Source organism: Haemaphysalis longicornis, unplaced genomic scaffold (genome assembly GCF_048455015.1).
Source record: "Haemaphysalis longicornis isolate Haplotype H1 unplaced genomic scaffold, Haemaphysalis longicornis Haplotype H1 scaffold_2, whole genome shotgun sequence".
Lineage (NCBI taxonomy): Eukaryota > Metazoa > Arthropoda > Arachnida > Ixodida > Ixodidae > Haemaphysalis > Haemaphysalis longicornis.
Genome location: NW_027526295.1, coordinates 211,255,081 through 211,272,627, shown reverse-complemented (window position 1 = coordinate 211,272,627; position 17,547 = coordinate 211,255,081). Strand labels below are relative to the sequence as shown.

General features: G+C 45.0%; 1 long non-coding RNA gene across 1 annotated transcript; it reads right to left on the bottom strand.

The window, feature by feature from the left end:
• Positions 1-781: 781 nt before the first annotated feature.
• On the bottom strand, positions 782-7,585 carry LOC144167616 (uncharacterized). Its single transcript, XR_013322063.1, has 2 exons — positions 7,413-7,585; positions 782-1,184 (listed from the first exon to the last, which is right to left on the bottom strand). It is a non-coding gene; the product is annotated as an uncharacterized LOC144167616 (long non-coding RNA).
• Positions 7,586-17,547: the final 9,962 nt, after the last annotated feature.

The following is a 17,547-nucleotide window of genomic DNA, read 5'->3' as shown; positions in this document are numbered from 1 at the left end:
AACGAAAACACGTCAGAAAAGTAACATTAGAAATACGAATAAAAAATTGTGTAAACTAGCCATCTCCGCAAAACGCTTTGCATCTTCGTAAAAAAATAATTACCAAAGTAGAGGCACTCTATCTCTATACATTTACCCTATTGGCAAAAAAAAAGGGAAACTTGAGGACAGAAAAATATTACAATGTGTTTTGCTATTCATAGTCATATTTGCGTGTAGACAACTCAGATTATAAAAAACGGCATAAGAATGCGACGCATTATAGGCGATTCGCTGAATTTCTGCAGAGTTTTTTCGAATACTATAACCAACTGTCCAAACAGGAAGGTTTCTCGGAGAGAACAACACAGACGCTGGCGGACAACGGACCGCAGTTCAATGTTCCACCTGCATTGAACAATCTGAATTTTTGTGGAAACGCAGGGCGTTACACGGTCCAAGTGTAGGGGTACTCGGCCAAGTATGCTACTCATTCAAAACGCAAACTTTCACGTGAATGCGGCGATCTGTGGCGGACTTTGTGAGCATACCCAGCGATACTTCTCTTCAAAGGATGTCCCGCCAATTAGCCCGACAGCAATCATTATTTGTCTCTAAGCCGCACAAAATAGTTGGCTGGGAATCAGGTTAGATCAACGCGGCTTCATGAGAGCGTGCCAAACAATTCAATACGTTGCCATTGTTACTTTTCGCCTTAACACGACACGCTGCTGCCAGGTCACGTCACATAATCTGCGATGCTGTGCTTAGTGGCCCAACGTTTCAGCCACTGAGTCGCCAATACAAAAAAGGACATTTATTGTTCCCACTTCAGCTGCGCATTATTTACAATGTCGTTCGAACGTAGAGCTGTGAAAATAGCACAGCAATTAATATCTCCCAAGCAACAGCAAACGCTTTGCGGGCAGTTACAGAACCGTGGTTCCAGAACATTTCTGTTGCAGCACAAGTACTTGATCCAATCAAGTTGGCGTGGCTGGTTTTTCAGTGCGCGAGATCAAGGCTCCGACCGAACCAGCTGGTGGTGTCAGAAATAGTTCCCGCAGCGCCTGCTGCAAGCCAAGCGTGTTGTTCGCAATGCGCTGTTGAAACAGGGCTTGCTGGTGGCTGGCCAGGCTCCTCAAAGGGTTCGTGATCAGTAGAGTGCCGATGCCGTGGTCCCCGAGCGGGTTCTGTGCAACAACCTGTTGTGACAGAAATGCATAGGCACCCACAATAAGATAACCCTATTGAACAGAAAGTCTTCATTGATTCCATTCCAGAAATGTATTCTTTTGTAGAATCGATATGCGCTCCACAGCGACCGAAATTACAAGATTCCTTCGATGACACATTTTTCTCTTTGTACTCGTACGTGTGGCCAACAGCAACCGTTCAAATTACTTAAGACTGCACCCAGCCGCAATCTGATGTACAAGATTACCTCAGGCTGCGCCTCCTTTTATTATCTCTGTGACACTCGAACTTCCAATCAGCTTGAAGCAATTTGGCATGGACTTTTCGAGCACCCTTGACTTCTCGCTACAGCTGCACGTCCCACCGTAATCCCGATTGATGAAGTGCACTCTACTCCACTAGAAACTACCAGAAACATTGTTTACAGAAGCACTCGGTTACTCTTGCACAGCGCTTGCAGGAGTAACGTGCTTGCTTTTGCCGGCCTCAGCTAATCGCACAGCTGGGCATTTGATATCATAGGTTCCGTTGCAGGAAATGCGCTTGTGCGTACTTCGCCATTACCTTTTTTCCTAGTAATGTAGTTTATTTGAGCGAAGCGTGAATTTAAAAGGGTGTCAGTATGATACTCACAAAACAATCTTTCGAATGAACTATACCTGTTTCGTCTGCATGGCCCCTTTAAGAAAGAGCCCGAGGGAGAGCGTTACAGTCTCGACTGGTTTATTTTTCGAGAAACACAAACACATATGATTATAGCCGGAAGATACGGTTAGCATTTGCTCCAAATTCACGGTTTCTTGTGGGGCTCCGTGGTGGGTAACCGGCCTTTCTACGGAATGTACTCCATGAATTTATGGCTTTCTTTTTTACCTCTAGAATCCCCGGTAGGTCCTACAAAAGGCGCCCGACCGGAGTAATTGGCGCCAAACGAGCTATAACAGGTGAAAGCTTCAGCAAATATATTTTGATACATTCAGAAAAGGGCAATGTACCTCTAGCCCAAAAAAGCCCGGCCATCTCCACTAACGTTAGACCTGGGAGGGACGAAGCGAGCCGTGTAGAACTGTATGATGTGGTTTTGATGATGCGGTTTTGATGTATGATTGGGTTTTGAAGTTATGAGGAAGTGTATAATACAGTCTAGATGTTTAGCGCTCGCGTCCTACGCCTTGGCGCCTGGGCGTTTTTTCCCACGGAGATGAAAACATTGTGGGTAGAGGTATACAGCTTTGTCGTAAAAGTCTCGTGTTTTGAAGCACGGAGCGTTCTACCGCGATCTGTTCAAAACGAGTCGGAAACGTTCGAGCATGAGCCTTTGAAAAACGAGTGTTCCAGTGGGTTGTTTTAGTACGCGTTATGTTCTAGCGCGAGGCATTGGGATACGGATGTCCCGGTGTTTTACTGCCATGGCTATGTGAGACGTCGACAGCCCGGGCCCGTAAGCTGGTTCGCCCCTACAAGTCTGTGTTCCTTATTGCAACATGCTTTGATAGCATTGTTGGGAGAGATTACCCCGCAAAAAAACTTACCTCAGGGGACGCCCTCATAGAAGTACAAAGAAAAAAATCCACGTGAAAACCTTCTGAATCAGCACACCCTGGCTCAACTAAAAGTGGCAGTTACACCACATCGCAGCCTAAATACAACCAAAGGCGTCATCTCTGAACGAGAGCAACTTCATGAAAGTAGAAATAATTTCTTTAAAAGACGGAAAGACCAAGGCTTAACAGCTGTAAGGAGGATAAATTTGCGTCGCGCAGGCGGGGAAATCCGAACAAAGCACATTGTTTTGACTTTCAGTCATCCAACACCTCCTGAATCTCTCCATGGTACATTTATTGCCGGCCCTGTGCGTCCATTCATACCGAATCCGCGAAAGTGCTTCAAGTGACACATGTTCGGCCATGGCACTGACTCGTGCCGTGGTCGACCCATCTGTGCTCATTGCACAAACACTGACCACACCAGTGACGATTGCAGCCGGCAACAAGTTAAATGCACAAAGTGCAGTGGACCACACCCTGCCTTTTCACGCGCATGTCCAGCATTCAAGAAAGATAAAGAAATAATTCAACTGAAAGTCCCAGACATCCTAACATTTTTACAACCAAGCCTGAAACATGTTTTGCTATCGGGAAAAAATTACGCAAACGCAGCTCGCCGGGGGGTGGGGCGTCGTCTGGTATGCGGGTACCCAGAGCAGTGAAGCTCACCTGGTCGCGTGGCAGCCCCCACTCTGCAGCAGAAAGTCAGTACCGTGGCTTCTGCAGCTATACTTCGACCTAGTGGTGGGGCAATGGCCGCCAACATGACTCCTGTGCAGGTAAGCGATGTTGACCTTTCTTCGTTTCAAACTCCTGTGCAACAGCAGAAGGCTGCCCCTGATGCCCCTGCTGTGGCAGTTGTGTCCAGTGCTCAGGCTACGGCCTCTAGCACAAACTCCGGTCCCCAGTATGGTGTTGCTCCCTTATAAATCGAGGTTATGCCATGGATATCTCACAATGTATGTCTACTCCTGAGACATCACAAGAGCACCGCGGTGCCACTGCTCGTGGTCAACCAACCAAACGAAATGCCCGTAAAATCATTGCACCAGGAACTGACTATCAACCTAACAAACCTGTTGAGAAGGGCTCCAAAACACATACTACTAAAGAATAACACTTAAAAAATTAAACATCCGATGATTCTTTTTTTCTCTTTCGTTGATTTTTATGAAAGCTGAAAATGTTACGCATTGTAATTGTAGTGGCATGTTAAGAAATCTTGACGATATTTATGAAATCCTTCCTAATCACGAACCAAAAATATTGTGCCCCCAACAAACACACCTGCACCCGTCACAGACAAACTTCTTAACACAGAACATTGCTTTCCGTAAGGACAGAGATAACTGCATCCACCCGTCTGGCGGTGGGGTAATAGTACTACAAAAATCGGTGGGGTGTCCCTACCTTCAGCTGGAGACGTCACTCGAAGCTGTGGCTGTTAGAGCCATAATTTCCGGCAAAGTAGTAACTGTGTGCGCTTTTTACATTCCTCCTGAATATCGCTTCTCCAAATTTGAATTTTAAAACCCCATCCATGAGCTATTGCAACCGCACATCATAACCGTTAATTTAATGCTCACAGCCACAGCCGGGGATCTATGCGAGCCGATGCTCGAGGGGGGCTGTTTAAAAGGTTTCTCACGTCGTCCGGGTGTTGCATCTTCAATTAAAAAAACCACAAATATTTCGACTCCGAGCATCACAATTATTCAGCAATGGACCTGGCAATCGGCTCGGGTATATTACTTCCTGTGCTTGAGTGGAAGGTAATTACAACCACTATGGCAGCGACCATTTCTCTGTAAAGCTACTTCCTGTAAGCAGTGGCTCCAAATACAAAGTGCTTCGGACTTTTAAATTACAAAAATCTCACTGGAAAACATAAAAAGAACTTTCCTGGCTGCATCAAAAGGGAGCACTACCAAATGCCTACGCGCGAAGATATCGAGGCTGAACTAGCTGACGCAACAGTTTTCCAGATGCACATGCGTATCTATAACCGCTACAATCCCTTTCTGCGCATGCAAGGTACATCGCATACGATACACTGGCTACCCCCACATTAATAACCCATTTAGATATGGGAGCAGCGAGTTCACTGATTACGGCCCAACTTTTGAATGTGCTCAGAAAAGCATTCCAAAGACCACGTCTAAAACTTTCCCAAAACCCAGACCATGGTGGAATCATGACTGCGGGCTTGCACTGTCTGCACAGAATGACCTGAGTACTCTTACACCGGCATCCCACAACCGACCACCTGCACAAGTTTAGGCGGGTAAAAGCCAGAGGAAAGCGTACTAGGCGCATAGCAAAAAATGAAAGTTGGACCACGTTTATATCTTTTGTAAGTTCTTATACGAAATCTTGGAAAAAAGAATAAAGAAACTAAAAGGATGCAAGGATCATCCTGTTCCCCGCGTAAGAAGTGTGGGTAACGCAGTAAAGTATCCAGCAGATACTTTCGGGAAACACTGTGAACATGTATTCAGTTCTTTGCATTATACACATTTTAGAGCACTACAAGACAGCTGATCGTCAGCCCCTACATCTGAACCAACGTTAAATAAGGGATACGATGCCCCATTTACCCTGCTTGAATAGATGAGTGCACTCTCGACATGTGGTAAGTCAACCCCTGTAGCTGATAGAATCAGCTATGACACGATTAGACACCTACACAGTGACGCTCCGTAAACAATAATCTGTCTCTTTAACAAAATATGCTAAACAGGTGACTTTTTAAGAACATGGAAAGAGGCTATCGTTAAACCACTTCTAGAAAAAGGGAAAAAAATGCTTGTATCACTGATAGGTACATGCCTATTGCCTTCACTAGTTGTGTATGTAAGCTTCTCGAATAAATGATCAATAGGCGACTTTTTTTACTTTCTCGAATTTATTGGTCTTTAAGACACAAAATCAGACAGGCCTCAGGTATGGAAGTTGAACTACAGATAATCTGGTTGCTTTTTAATCATGTGTGAAAGACGTCTTTGTCCATAAACAACACTGCTTCTTCGTGTTCTTTGATATGAAGAAGGCATTTAGATAACATGGTAATACAGTATATTGTTGGATTTCCTCTCATTTTCTCTTAGTGGCAATACGTTCAACGTTAATAAGGACTATCTCTGTGATCGCACATTTCGCGCGAGTGTGGGTAATGCGCTCTTTAAAACCTCTGTTCAAAAATTGGTGTACTTCAGGGAGGAGAGCTGAGCTGTGCAATTTTTCTGGCTAAAATAGGTTCGATAACAATGTTTTACACCTCGAACTGTCTCGTTTTCGACTTACGTCGGCAACACTCAAGCTATCTATGCTTCATATGCTTATTGATTGTAGGATGTGCAACATTGAAAGAAGAGGTCATTTTAATGACGTTTACACATATAATATTTTTCAGCACCTTTCGTTATTCCTATCAAACCATCCCATGTTCTCTCACAAGAACGTTTTTAGTTACTTTGCAGATACTGGCTTTTAAAACATATATACTCTCTATGATCTCACCTGATTCCGTGACGTAGTGCAAAACAGTGACGGAACCTGAAGCTTTACACTTCAGGGGCGTGTTACTCGTTATGTCTTAATATGGGCCTATACACGAATTCTCTAAGTACATTTTTGAACTAAACCCTTTCTTATAAATCCTTCTCATCTCCTTCACCATTGTCATGGCGCTCTTTTCTTTTGCCGGCCTTGCGCCATTAAACCCAAAATAATCAATCAATACCATATGCCGTTGTCGTGGTTCTGGCCCTGCACGGCATTTGGAAGACAGCTAGGTTCACAGCGCATCGTGATGTTGATGCTAAGCACTTGAAAGAGTATTTTGCTGATTCAATGCGAATGATGATTGAAGTGGGCAGGGCTCTGTCTGAACTTGCAGAGTGGCTGCCCATAATGGAGACGCTAACAAACCTCAAGCAACTTTAGCAGCTTTCTTCTCGCAAGGGGTCCGCCAGCGGTTTTTGTCGTTGTTGTGTTTAGTTTGCGCATGTGATGTGTCATTGAAATAAAAAAATGCGTTGAGGTACAAAGGTTCCGTATCAACGTCGCGTTACGACAGGCTTTGTTTCGAGTCCCGTTCTTGTGATCATCTGTTTTTTTACATCTTTAGTTTTCATTACAATTTTCATCGCTTTTTTCGTTAAGTCATGTCAGCTTAGTTTACGCTACATTAGGGTGATGGAGGGCGAAATAGGGCAAGACGAGGCATTTTTCCACCAATGATGCGGGTGGACGTCGCTTTAGTGTAGTGCTTATTGTCCCCTAGGACGGCCCTGTAGACGCCGCCTTTCTGTAAATTAGCGTCTGAATAGAAAAATTCACTCCAACATGAACTTAACAGATCGGAAATTTCTTGCTATCATTGTACAAGAGTAACAAAAAACTCACAGGTTCTGGCGCATTACTCCACATTCCGTGCGGCCGCACGATGTTTCAAGCTTACTACTCACAATAGGTGCAATTATTCTCTGCAGATGGCAGAAAAAGAACCTGATGACATTTTAGACACCCTCGCCCCTTAAGAACTACTACTTAAGTGTAATACTTTGTTCAAGAAGTGACATCGTAATGTTTTCGTTTTATATTAGTTCTAAAGAAGGGCTTCAAATCTTTTGCAGAGCGCTTTTGATTGTTTTATAATTGCTTTCTGAAACATGGAGGAAACATTACCCCAGTGAAGTCCCGCCGGTTTATGAAGTCCTCCAGGTCACGGAGTGAGGCCTGGTTTCTTCCCAGGGCAGCACGCGAAATATCCACCTGCGTACGGAGGCCCGCATTGTCAGTGGGTCTGAGCCCACTCACTTGGACTTCCGTCCCCGAAACCACGGCGAGTAAAGTGACAGCGGCGAGTGTATGCAGAGCGCCCATAGCAGCGTGAGCCCCGCAGTCTGGTCGTCCCAGTACGCAGTCTTGCGTCTTTTATGCCCTCGTCAAACGCTGCTGATGCGAAGAGGCATTACATAAACAATGTCTTTCCCAATTTCCGCCCACGTAGCAGCCAGAAACAAGCAGCCGCCATTTGCCGACACATCCGGCCATTACCAGCCACTCTGCAACTCCGCACGGGCGACCCATATTGCGGAAAGCAGCAATTGTTTAACGTTTCGAATGACCTAAAAGGACGAAGTTTGGCAAGCGGCATCTCATGCCGGTGCAGTTAGTATTGGAAGAGATGAATGCGAACTAGGGTCACCAAGTAGTACGACCAGTGCTGCGAGCATGTGTTGACCAGTGTAGAAAGTGTTAATAGACAAACAAATCAACGGATAAATTTTTGCTAGAACAAAAGCCCGGAAATACGGCAAGAGTCGACACATTTTACAGTTTCACCTCTTTTTACACGCCCTTTCGTGCAACTATTGCCTGTATAATGACCTCTGAAGTTTTCGTGGTATTCTTGAGATTTGCGTAAAACAGAGACCAAAATATCGCTTAAGTTACCTACCACACATGTACATGCATTTGGTTGGGTGTTGGTTAAATAGACAAGTTACTCGCCGAGGTGTCTCAGTGGCTACGGCGTTGTGCCGCTGAGCCTAACGACGCGGGTTCGATATCGGCCACGGTGGCTGCTTTCCTGACTGAGGCGAAAAGCTAAAACGCCCGTTTGTCGAGGTTTGAGAGCACTTTAAAGATCACCAGATGGTCAAAATTAATCTGAAGCCCTCCACTATGGCTTGCCTGATAGCCCAGGCGCCGCTTCGGCGTGTCAAACCAACGAATCAATCAGTCAAGTAGACAACTTCTTAAAAATATGGTTACATGCGGAAAATTCTCAAAGTAAATTTAAAGGTATGACTACTGGGAAAGGATATTACCTTAACATGGCTATTCTATTTGAATTCAGAGGAAAACATACAAGTATTATGCTTCCTTTCCATGGCCAATAAAGTAGCTCTACGTGGAAAGTGAGTTGGAGTTCCTGAATACGCACTAAATGCAAGCTAAAGAATTTGAGCGATAGCATTCCTATTACAGAAGGAACAAATTCATTTATCTATGGATTTATTCAGGTACTTTACAGGCCCCGAAGGGCAGTCTATAGGGAGGATCATGAAAGGAAAAAAATTTACCCATAAGTTACAGACGATTTCTATACAAAGAAAATTATCATTTCTAAGTGCCCACAAACACACACATATCGTTTTGAGAATATAATAGCGCTGTTTGAAAAGATGATAAGTTAGTTTCTGCGACGATGACTTAGAGTAACGTGTCTCATTCTGTAAGGCTGAGGACCAGAGGTGAATGGCGCTGTTTCTTTGTTCTTGCAAAAATCGTTTCAAATTTTAGGGAGCGGTCGAGTCGGAAGGAAACAAGTGGCTGTTCGAACGTGGAGGTGAGGATATCAAATCCCCGTCACATATTATCACTAGGGACTGCCTTCCTCATGCAGCAAAAAGCCATCGAAAATGTGTGGTCATGCTGCTGACCGATTTGCTAGTTCACCAAAGACACAAATGCTTGCCGTACTGTGGTTTTTCCCTTTACAACAAAAGCTTCGGTTGATTTTAATTCTTTATAAATAGAGAATGGATTTAAAGCAAATGCCTATCTTGTTCCTTGCGCTCATATCGCACCATTTTCAGATGTGAGAATAATTTAGGGGTTGACAAGGGATTTTCTGGTGTTTATTTAATGCTTATAAATGCCTCTCTGGCGTTTGGGATTAAATTTTTATATATGTCTATAAACGTCTTTTCACCTGAATCAGCGCCTATATGGACCACATTCAGCCTCAAGTTTTTCTTTCGAGTGCAGTTTGAGATTCTTATACAACTTACCTGGCAGAAGTTCCGAACCCTATGGGGTTCAACCAACTTTTCGAGAGCAACCGCTAGCAACTAGTGCAATGGGACGCTAATCCTCAGTGACGAGAGGCACAGTTTTGATTACGAAATTTGGAGATGGCGTAGTTTGCTTTTGCTCTCACATGTCTCGTAGTGATTCTTAGAATACGTTTCGCGTACTCTCCAAACAGATTATTTCAAAGATGTGCATTGCAGTTGCATTCTTGTTTTTAGAAGCATACTCCAACCCAACTCAATTTTTAACGCAACGGTCGGGCATTCAATACGCTTTTGTTAGCAGGTCACTCCTATATTGAAGAGCCAATGGCAAAACATCACTGTGCAGCTCAATGTTCTTATTCCTTAAAATCCATATTGTTGAAAGGCTCTAAAATGCGCCTTTCAAGCAATAATCTGTCTGGCTGCTGAGCACGCTTCGAAAAAAGCTCTTCAAATATGTTGATGGGTATTCTGCAGTATTTGGACGTCTTCCTTGTAGAATTCGGGTAACAGGTCGGAGAAACTTGCCGGAGTTGTATCTAAGGGTATTAATGGAAGAACATGTTAATTTCTAATAATTGTTTGTTACTCGCATTTATTACTTGTGTCTATTTTTGTCGTGTCGTAATTTAATCACGCCTAGCGGAAACAAGGGACCGCTTTTTAAGTGCAGAGCCTGTTAGGGGTTCGCCTTGTCGTCGTAGCTCGCTCGCTGGACCCGAGTAGAGCCACTCGGCGTTCCGTCGTAGCGGCTGTCGTCTGGCCGTAACCCAGGGGATTCGAAAGCCAAGTGGTTTATATAGTCATAAGCATTTGAAACTCGTCAAGCGCTGGCGCTTCAAGTACATCCCCCCGCTGTTTAGCGCAAAGAAAACTGTAGGTACATTTAAGGCAAAATATACGTAATTAACCGCCAGCGCCTGCGTTCATTCAGTTAGGAACGCTCGTTGGGTTGATTTTTACCATAGTAAGCGAAATAATTGGCCGCGTATTTTCTCCTTTCGTTGCAAATGTCGTCAAAAGAGGATAGTCTTTGTAGACATTTGCCAAAGAAATGCCCCTCTTTGCTTTCCCGCTCACCTCTCATGCTGTTTCTGTTCCGTCATGTTCATCCCAAGGTAAACACGCTAAAGGTTTCTCAAGGCGATTTGAATTTACCGCGTTCCACTGCTACAGGCCGGGCTCCTCTATGCCAGCGCTACAGTACGGCGGAGACGCACGTGAAAAGGGGCGGCCGTCTTCAAGGTTTATAGAACCGCGTTGCTACGCTCCACGTGCTTTCCAAGCCGAACGTAGAACCTAGCTAGTGGAACCTTTCGTTGCTGTTGCCGCGTGATTTCTCATATGCCGCCAGGAGGTGGCGCGGGCAACAGCAGTCGGCGGTTTTCTGCAGTAGATGTAGAATATCATTTGGTATCGAAAAACCATGCATCTATGAATTTTTTAATAAAGGAACATCGTAAATATCCCTTGTGTATTATTTCTCGGTCTTACATTTGCGCAATATCTTGTTCATGTTTAACAAAGTTGACAAGCATCAACATGTAAACCGGGCTTAGACGCTCACATTTGGCTGTGAGTGTATAAGACTATTGCGCAGTATACATTTTACTTTGGCCGGGTGGCTGAACTCCTGCACGCGTCACAGCTACAAATAACTTCTTTCGTTGCCTAGGGGTTTATCTTTTGGAGCGCGTGCCCACAATTCTTTGCGGAGATTTCAACTGCGTCCTTGATAATATGCGTGATGTACGCGGGCCGGGTCAGGGACGACCGACGTGGAACGCGCGGGAACTCGGGTTTTTAGTGCAAGACTTTCACCTGGAGAATGTATGGCTGCTCCATTGCGGGAATTATTTCTCTCCTACGTGGAAGCGCGGTTCCTCAATGTCCCGACTAGACAGGTTTTATATAACTCCAGACCTAATCACCGCTGTATCAACATAGAAGTAAATCAATTCCCTAGTATTCCGACCCATTACCCAGTGCTCCTGTCCCTATGTACAGGTCACCGTAGACTCGATGGTGCCCGACACTGGAGGCTTAATACTAGAATACTGCAAGATGACGTTGCTTTATTGTCATTAAAAACAGATATTTCTTCTTCCCTAACGGTCGTAGTTAGCATACAACGCTGGGATAGTTTAAAATCCATATGGAGGCAACTAGCTCAAATAGTTGGCCAACAAAGAAAGGTTCGTGACACAGCTGAGCTTAACAACACGCTCAAGCGTATCCGGATAGTTAGATATGATAAAGAACTAACGCCTCTAATGAGCGAATATCTTGGTATCCTTAGGGAGGGGTACAAACACCAACTAAATGAAACAATGCAACCATCCGCTTCTTACAATATTCATGGTCCTTGCAACGGTAGTTTAGAAATTCAAAGAATTTTGGCGACGCGTGAAACTCCAAACATTATAGAGTGTGGGCGCTGTCCGGATAACACCATCTCCACAGACCCATCAGCTATAAAATCAGGGTTTCTTTCTTTTTTGAGGTCTTTGCAGAAGATTCGCTCGAGGTAGATGAAAGGCACATGGTAGCACAACTATGTTCTGCTTCAAATTCCCTACCTCAGGTTCCACAAAGCATACACTCCCAAATACTGAAGGACGTAACCTGTTCTGAGCTCTACGACATTTTAAGAGAAATGAAAACCGGATCGGCGCCTGGTCCGGATGGTTTGCCAACGGAATTCTACAAGCGTTGCTGGTCAGAATTAGGCTCTTCCTTAGCGCAACTTATAAATTCAATCCTAGCAGATCAGCGGCTTCCAAACTCGTTTAAGAGAGGCCGTCTAATCTTACTTTTGAAAGAAGGAAGAGACCCCTCTCTACTGAGTTCTCACAGACCAATAACCGTTTTGAATTCGGACTACAATATTTTAACTTCCCTTTTGGTGTCCAGAATTAAAGCTCTTTGGCCGGACCTTCTCTCACTCCAACAGGTTGACTCGGTCCCATACAGAAATATTGTTTCGGCACTTAGCCTAACCCGAGACACACTAGGCTATACGCGCCAAACTGGTATTGCTGGCCTGTGTGTCTCTTTAGACAAAAAACACGCATTTGATAGGGACAATCATTCATACCTGGTTGCCATATTTCAGGCATAAGGGTTTTCCCCTGAATTTGTTCATCTTCTCCGAGAATTGTATGATAATTTATCCAGTGACGTGGTCATTAATGGTGTGGTCCAGGGTGAAATTGCAATTCATAGAGGTGACAGACAAGGATGCCCCTTGTCGCCGCTTGTTTTTGTCTTATGTCTAGACCCCTTCATCAGAAAACTCGTTGATAATCCCAAAATTAGGGCTCTCTCCCTACCCGGACAAGGTTCGGTTAAAGTGTCTGCGTACGCAGATGACGTGACTATTTTTATCCGGTATACTGATAGCCTCACGGCTGTTTTAGGGGACTTTGAGTCTTATGCTCGACTTTCAGGTGCCGAATTAAATGTCAGAAAAAGTGCTGTCCTCCCTCTGGGAAACGCTACAATCGCCCCCATCCATAATTAAAAATAGTTCGAGACCTGAAGATTCTCGGTGTCAAATTTACCGAAGAAGGTGTTTCTCCAGGCATGTGGCCCGAGTTAGTTGATGATATTCAAAACAATGTTGCCAGGGCTAGTCTTTAAACCTCTCTTTTTTGGAGAAATCGTATCTAATTATATGCGTTTTTCTTGCTAAATTCTTTTTTGTCTCCAGGATTATGCTGCCTCCCAATCCTGTTACACACAGTGTCCCGCGACATTTTTTCTTTCTTTTGGGATGGAAGCACGGAGCGTATAGCGAGGGATGCCCTGCGCCTCCCACGCCGCTCTGGGCTTATAGTCTCCCTTGCATCGACCTCATGAGCCAGTTGTTGGCCCTTAGAGTCGTCTCTTCACTTCTCAGTGATTTAGAAGCTCCGGGCTGACCTTTGATCCTATACTTTCTCGGTCCTTCCAGACGGGTTCTTTGTCCAACTTTGGCCAGAAACCTGCACCCCAGTGCAGCTATCCCGTCAAGACTCTTCAAGGCCGTCATTACTTTAACTAAGGAAATTCGTGCACTGGATGCGGATCTCGATTTTGTGAATGAACAACCTGCCAGGCTGTGTGAAAAAATAGTTACTGCGAGATCAGACAGACGTGTGGATCCAGCAGATTTCCCCTGGTTACGGCTGACTTCAGGTAGGCTGCCAGAGGACGCCAAAAACATCCAGTGGCAAAAAGCGTGGCGAATGCTTCCCACGAAAGACAGATTATTTTGCTGGGGAGTAACACAGAACTCTTGGTATCCCAACTGCGGGCAACCAGAATCCACGGCTCACACTTTCTCAAGCTGCAGTGTTGCGCGTTGCTTTTGGCGCATCATACACCATGGCACTCAAAGTTTGGGCCTTGCACGGTATCAACTGAGAGAACAGTGCCCTGGCACACCCCTAGAAAAACTATTCGTAGTAATTGGCGATTATATACTATGGCGTAATCACTGCAGGGCTGTAGCACCGAATCGCAGGCTACTTATGCAGTGGCCCTTGCTTTCCTTTTTCAGACAACACCTCGTGACCTTTTTGGAAGGCGAGATGGCCCTTCTGGGTGAGGAAGAGTTTCTGCGACATTGGTCTACCCGGTTTATTGAGGTTTCGAACAAAAGGGTTATTATGCATGCCAGTTTTCCAGACCTGTGTCCTTAGGGATTGTCGTTGTAACAAGTGATTTTGGTGTTAGAATTGTGTGCTAGTGCGGTACAGTACCCGTTGTGACATAAAACCAAACCTGTTCTGTATATTGCTGCATTCTTGAAGCGAATGTTTTTGTATCATTATTTACCTGGCATGTTAATCTTTTGGTTGTAAGCAACTCTAAATTGTTTCTATGTTAATATTTTGTCTACAATCAACTTGAAGCTGTTTATATGTTTCTATAAGTGTCTGTTACTTGCAGCCTTCGCGCTCTATTAGTTTTGTAGCAACGGGCGCTGCACTCGTTTAATTGTTTCAGGTTGTTACATTATATCAGTGATACCAGGATTTTTTATAATAAATTTAACCTTTCAAGACAGACAGACGGACAGACAGACAGACATACAGTCAGACCAAAATTTCTGGGTTTAAGTAGCCCAAGAAAGGCTATCGTCTTTAAAAAAGTGGCAGTGCAGCGCCGGCACATGCGGGAGGAAAAGCAAACATAATAAGAACAAAACTCCCGCTGGCGCAGTTTGAGGCAGGGGGCGGGCGAGCACTGCGAAAGCGGGAAATTTTAATTGCATTGTGTGGTAGCAGTAAGCGGATAACGGCGCTACAGCCCATTATGGCGAATCACTGCTCAGCACTTCCGACAACTTTCACATTGAGTGGAACGGCTTTAATATTTAATCATTATTACCAGCTTTCAATATTCTTTTTCATTCCTGTTTCACTATATGCGACACTCGTGCAAGCAAAAGAGGTAAATGAACATGAGTGCGCTTGTTGAATCGAGGCAATATATCTTCATTCATTCAGCCATTTTATGGGAATTTTGAACGGCAATGTTCAACTGTTCGGGCCTCTGCGCCCTCATAAACACTAGATACCAACCCTAACATTTTTGGTTTACGATAAGGCTTAGGAAAAACTTTATTTGTGACTGGTTTTCCTGTCGTAGATACAGGCCACGCACGTCTTCGTTTCAAATCATTTGCATTCATGTAAAAATGTATCGTGCCCATGTTTGCGACCTTGGAGGCCTAGAACGTTGTTTTGCCTGCACATTTTCGGTGCCTAAAACGCGGTTTTTCATTGCCTCAAAATCCGGCATCTGCTGATATGGTTACAGCTCATAGCATGTCATAAGATGACACATCATGAACTGATATACGGTTCTGTAACACCCCACGACATTTTTTGCCCAATAAATGTCTTCACCACAGCCGTGATTGGACTTTTTTAACGCACTTTGGACTTTTTTAACTTTTAAGATTTTTAACGCACTCCGACGTCTGCTCTCATGGACTGGCAATATATTAAAGGAACATTCCAACTGCGCCATGTTTCATAAGCGTGATCACGTTTCTTCTTTGTGAAGGTTTCGGGTTTCAAAGAAGTTGAAATGTAGCAGTTGAAATGTAGACTGCTGTCTTTTACGCGCCTACGCCACATCCCCCACCCTTAGTGTCTCTTAGCACCGGTTTCAACTAACATGAATAGCACAAGGTGCGCTATAGCGAAGACAGATGAGCTGCAATGCCTTATAAATCAATACCGTGAACTGAGTGATGCCTTACAACAGCCAACTGCACTCGACAGGCGATAAGCGCGTGACAGAACGCAGTGAGCCAAGTTAGCTTTTTCCCGTCAATGAGTGAATTACTTCAGATTAGCACATCTTTGAATGATTATCTGATACCTCTACTTGAAACGTTTCAGAGGTCCAACGTGTCTATGGAGACAAAAAATGTGAACGTGCACTGAAATACTTCACCGAATGTCAAATGAAATCCAAAGGCCATCCATTCCCCCTTTCGGGCGCTAGAGACGACGCTAGCTGCTTGACCGTCATGGGTGACAAGCAGCGCAAATTTTTTAAGCGGTTTAGTGATCACTTTATCTGTCTAAACACAGCATAGAGAGCTGTTATGTGCTCGCAGTATAGCCACGAATTGGGCAGTACCGCTGCATTCACCGCGTACTTAGGCGATACGCGGCTTCTGCGGGGACAGGTCACCACGGTGACAATTGCGCCGCCCGTTTCAGGCTCTCTCTACTTGGCTGCACTGCTCAGCCGCCAACCTCAGGCATCCGAGTGCAACAGGGCCGGAGTGCTCTTATAACCGAGTCACAACCCCAAAGCGCCACCGGTTCTGGGAGGGATACGGGCAAGGCGCCACAGCGTCTTCCCTTTGTGACCCGATCCGCGCGGCTGCATCGTTTATTTTGCAGCAGCCGACTTGGCCGCCTGCATTATGGATCAGGCCTCGTCGGCTCTTTCTGGGACCTACGGCCAACTCCGGAATCGTTGCAACTCGACAGGCAAGCGACGCAGACTGGCGGCACGGGCCAGCCCACTTCTTCCGTGACAGCTTCTCATGGAGACAAGCCCGTCGATAGGAGGCTGGCTGGCTCTCTTTTCCGCCTCCTTTCTGTCCTTTATCTCATTTACGATGCTTTCTTTCCTGCTCATTTAATGGATTTTCTTTATTTGTGGTTTTTGTCCCATCTGATGCTTCTCTCGCTGCTAGCGATACGGCTGTCACGCAATCGCGCACAGTTCCGCCTCACTGTCGAGTTGTACAAAAGCACTACTTATGCTGGCTGACGCAACTAAGCGGCGACAGCGGTGATGTGTTGCTTCGCTTATGGTTATTATTATGTAGGAGAGTTTCTTAATACTGCACCATAACAGGACCACTGCAGTGACCTAATAAGTTTTGCTGCTGTGGGTAAGGCTGCGGTTCGAAAAGCAGCCCACGGATGTTTTTTATTTGCATAGGCAAACAGGGAAACATGCGAATGCACGAGATTCTTTTGCCCTCGCCTAATTATAATCCTCCAGGTCGCGTTTGTCCATAGTTTCTGCTGTAATGTAATCGGAGCCTCAATGCGCCACTGGTTCTGACACCTGAGTCCGAGAAGCGGTAGTGCCTTCTATCTTATCACAGAAGTTTCTATGCTGAAAGTCTATGCATCTCTCTCTCCCTCTTTCCACTCCACCCTCCTTGGAATGCGCTCTATTTTTGGCATGTCTGGTGATAAGGTGATAAAAGTTGGGGATTCATATTGTGACTTGGAAGCGTCTCATTCACGTTTGCCCTCACCAAGTTTTGTGCAGTAAAGAGGGAAGGAGTGCTTGACAAACTTGAATTGCCTCTTATGCTTCATGCAAACGAAACCAGTCATTCGTGGTAGCACTCTTGAAAAAAATCAATAGCAAGCAAGTAGACGGGAAATAGAATTATTATATGTACCTTTCGTCAGCCGAACGCACCGAAGAAAGGTCCCACTAGGCCAGTCGCATCACCATGAACAAAGTACTGCCACAGGGAG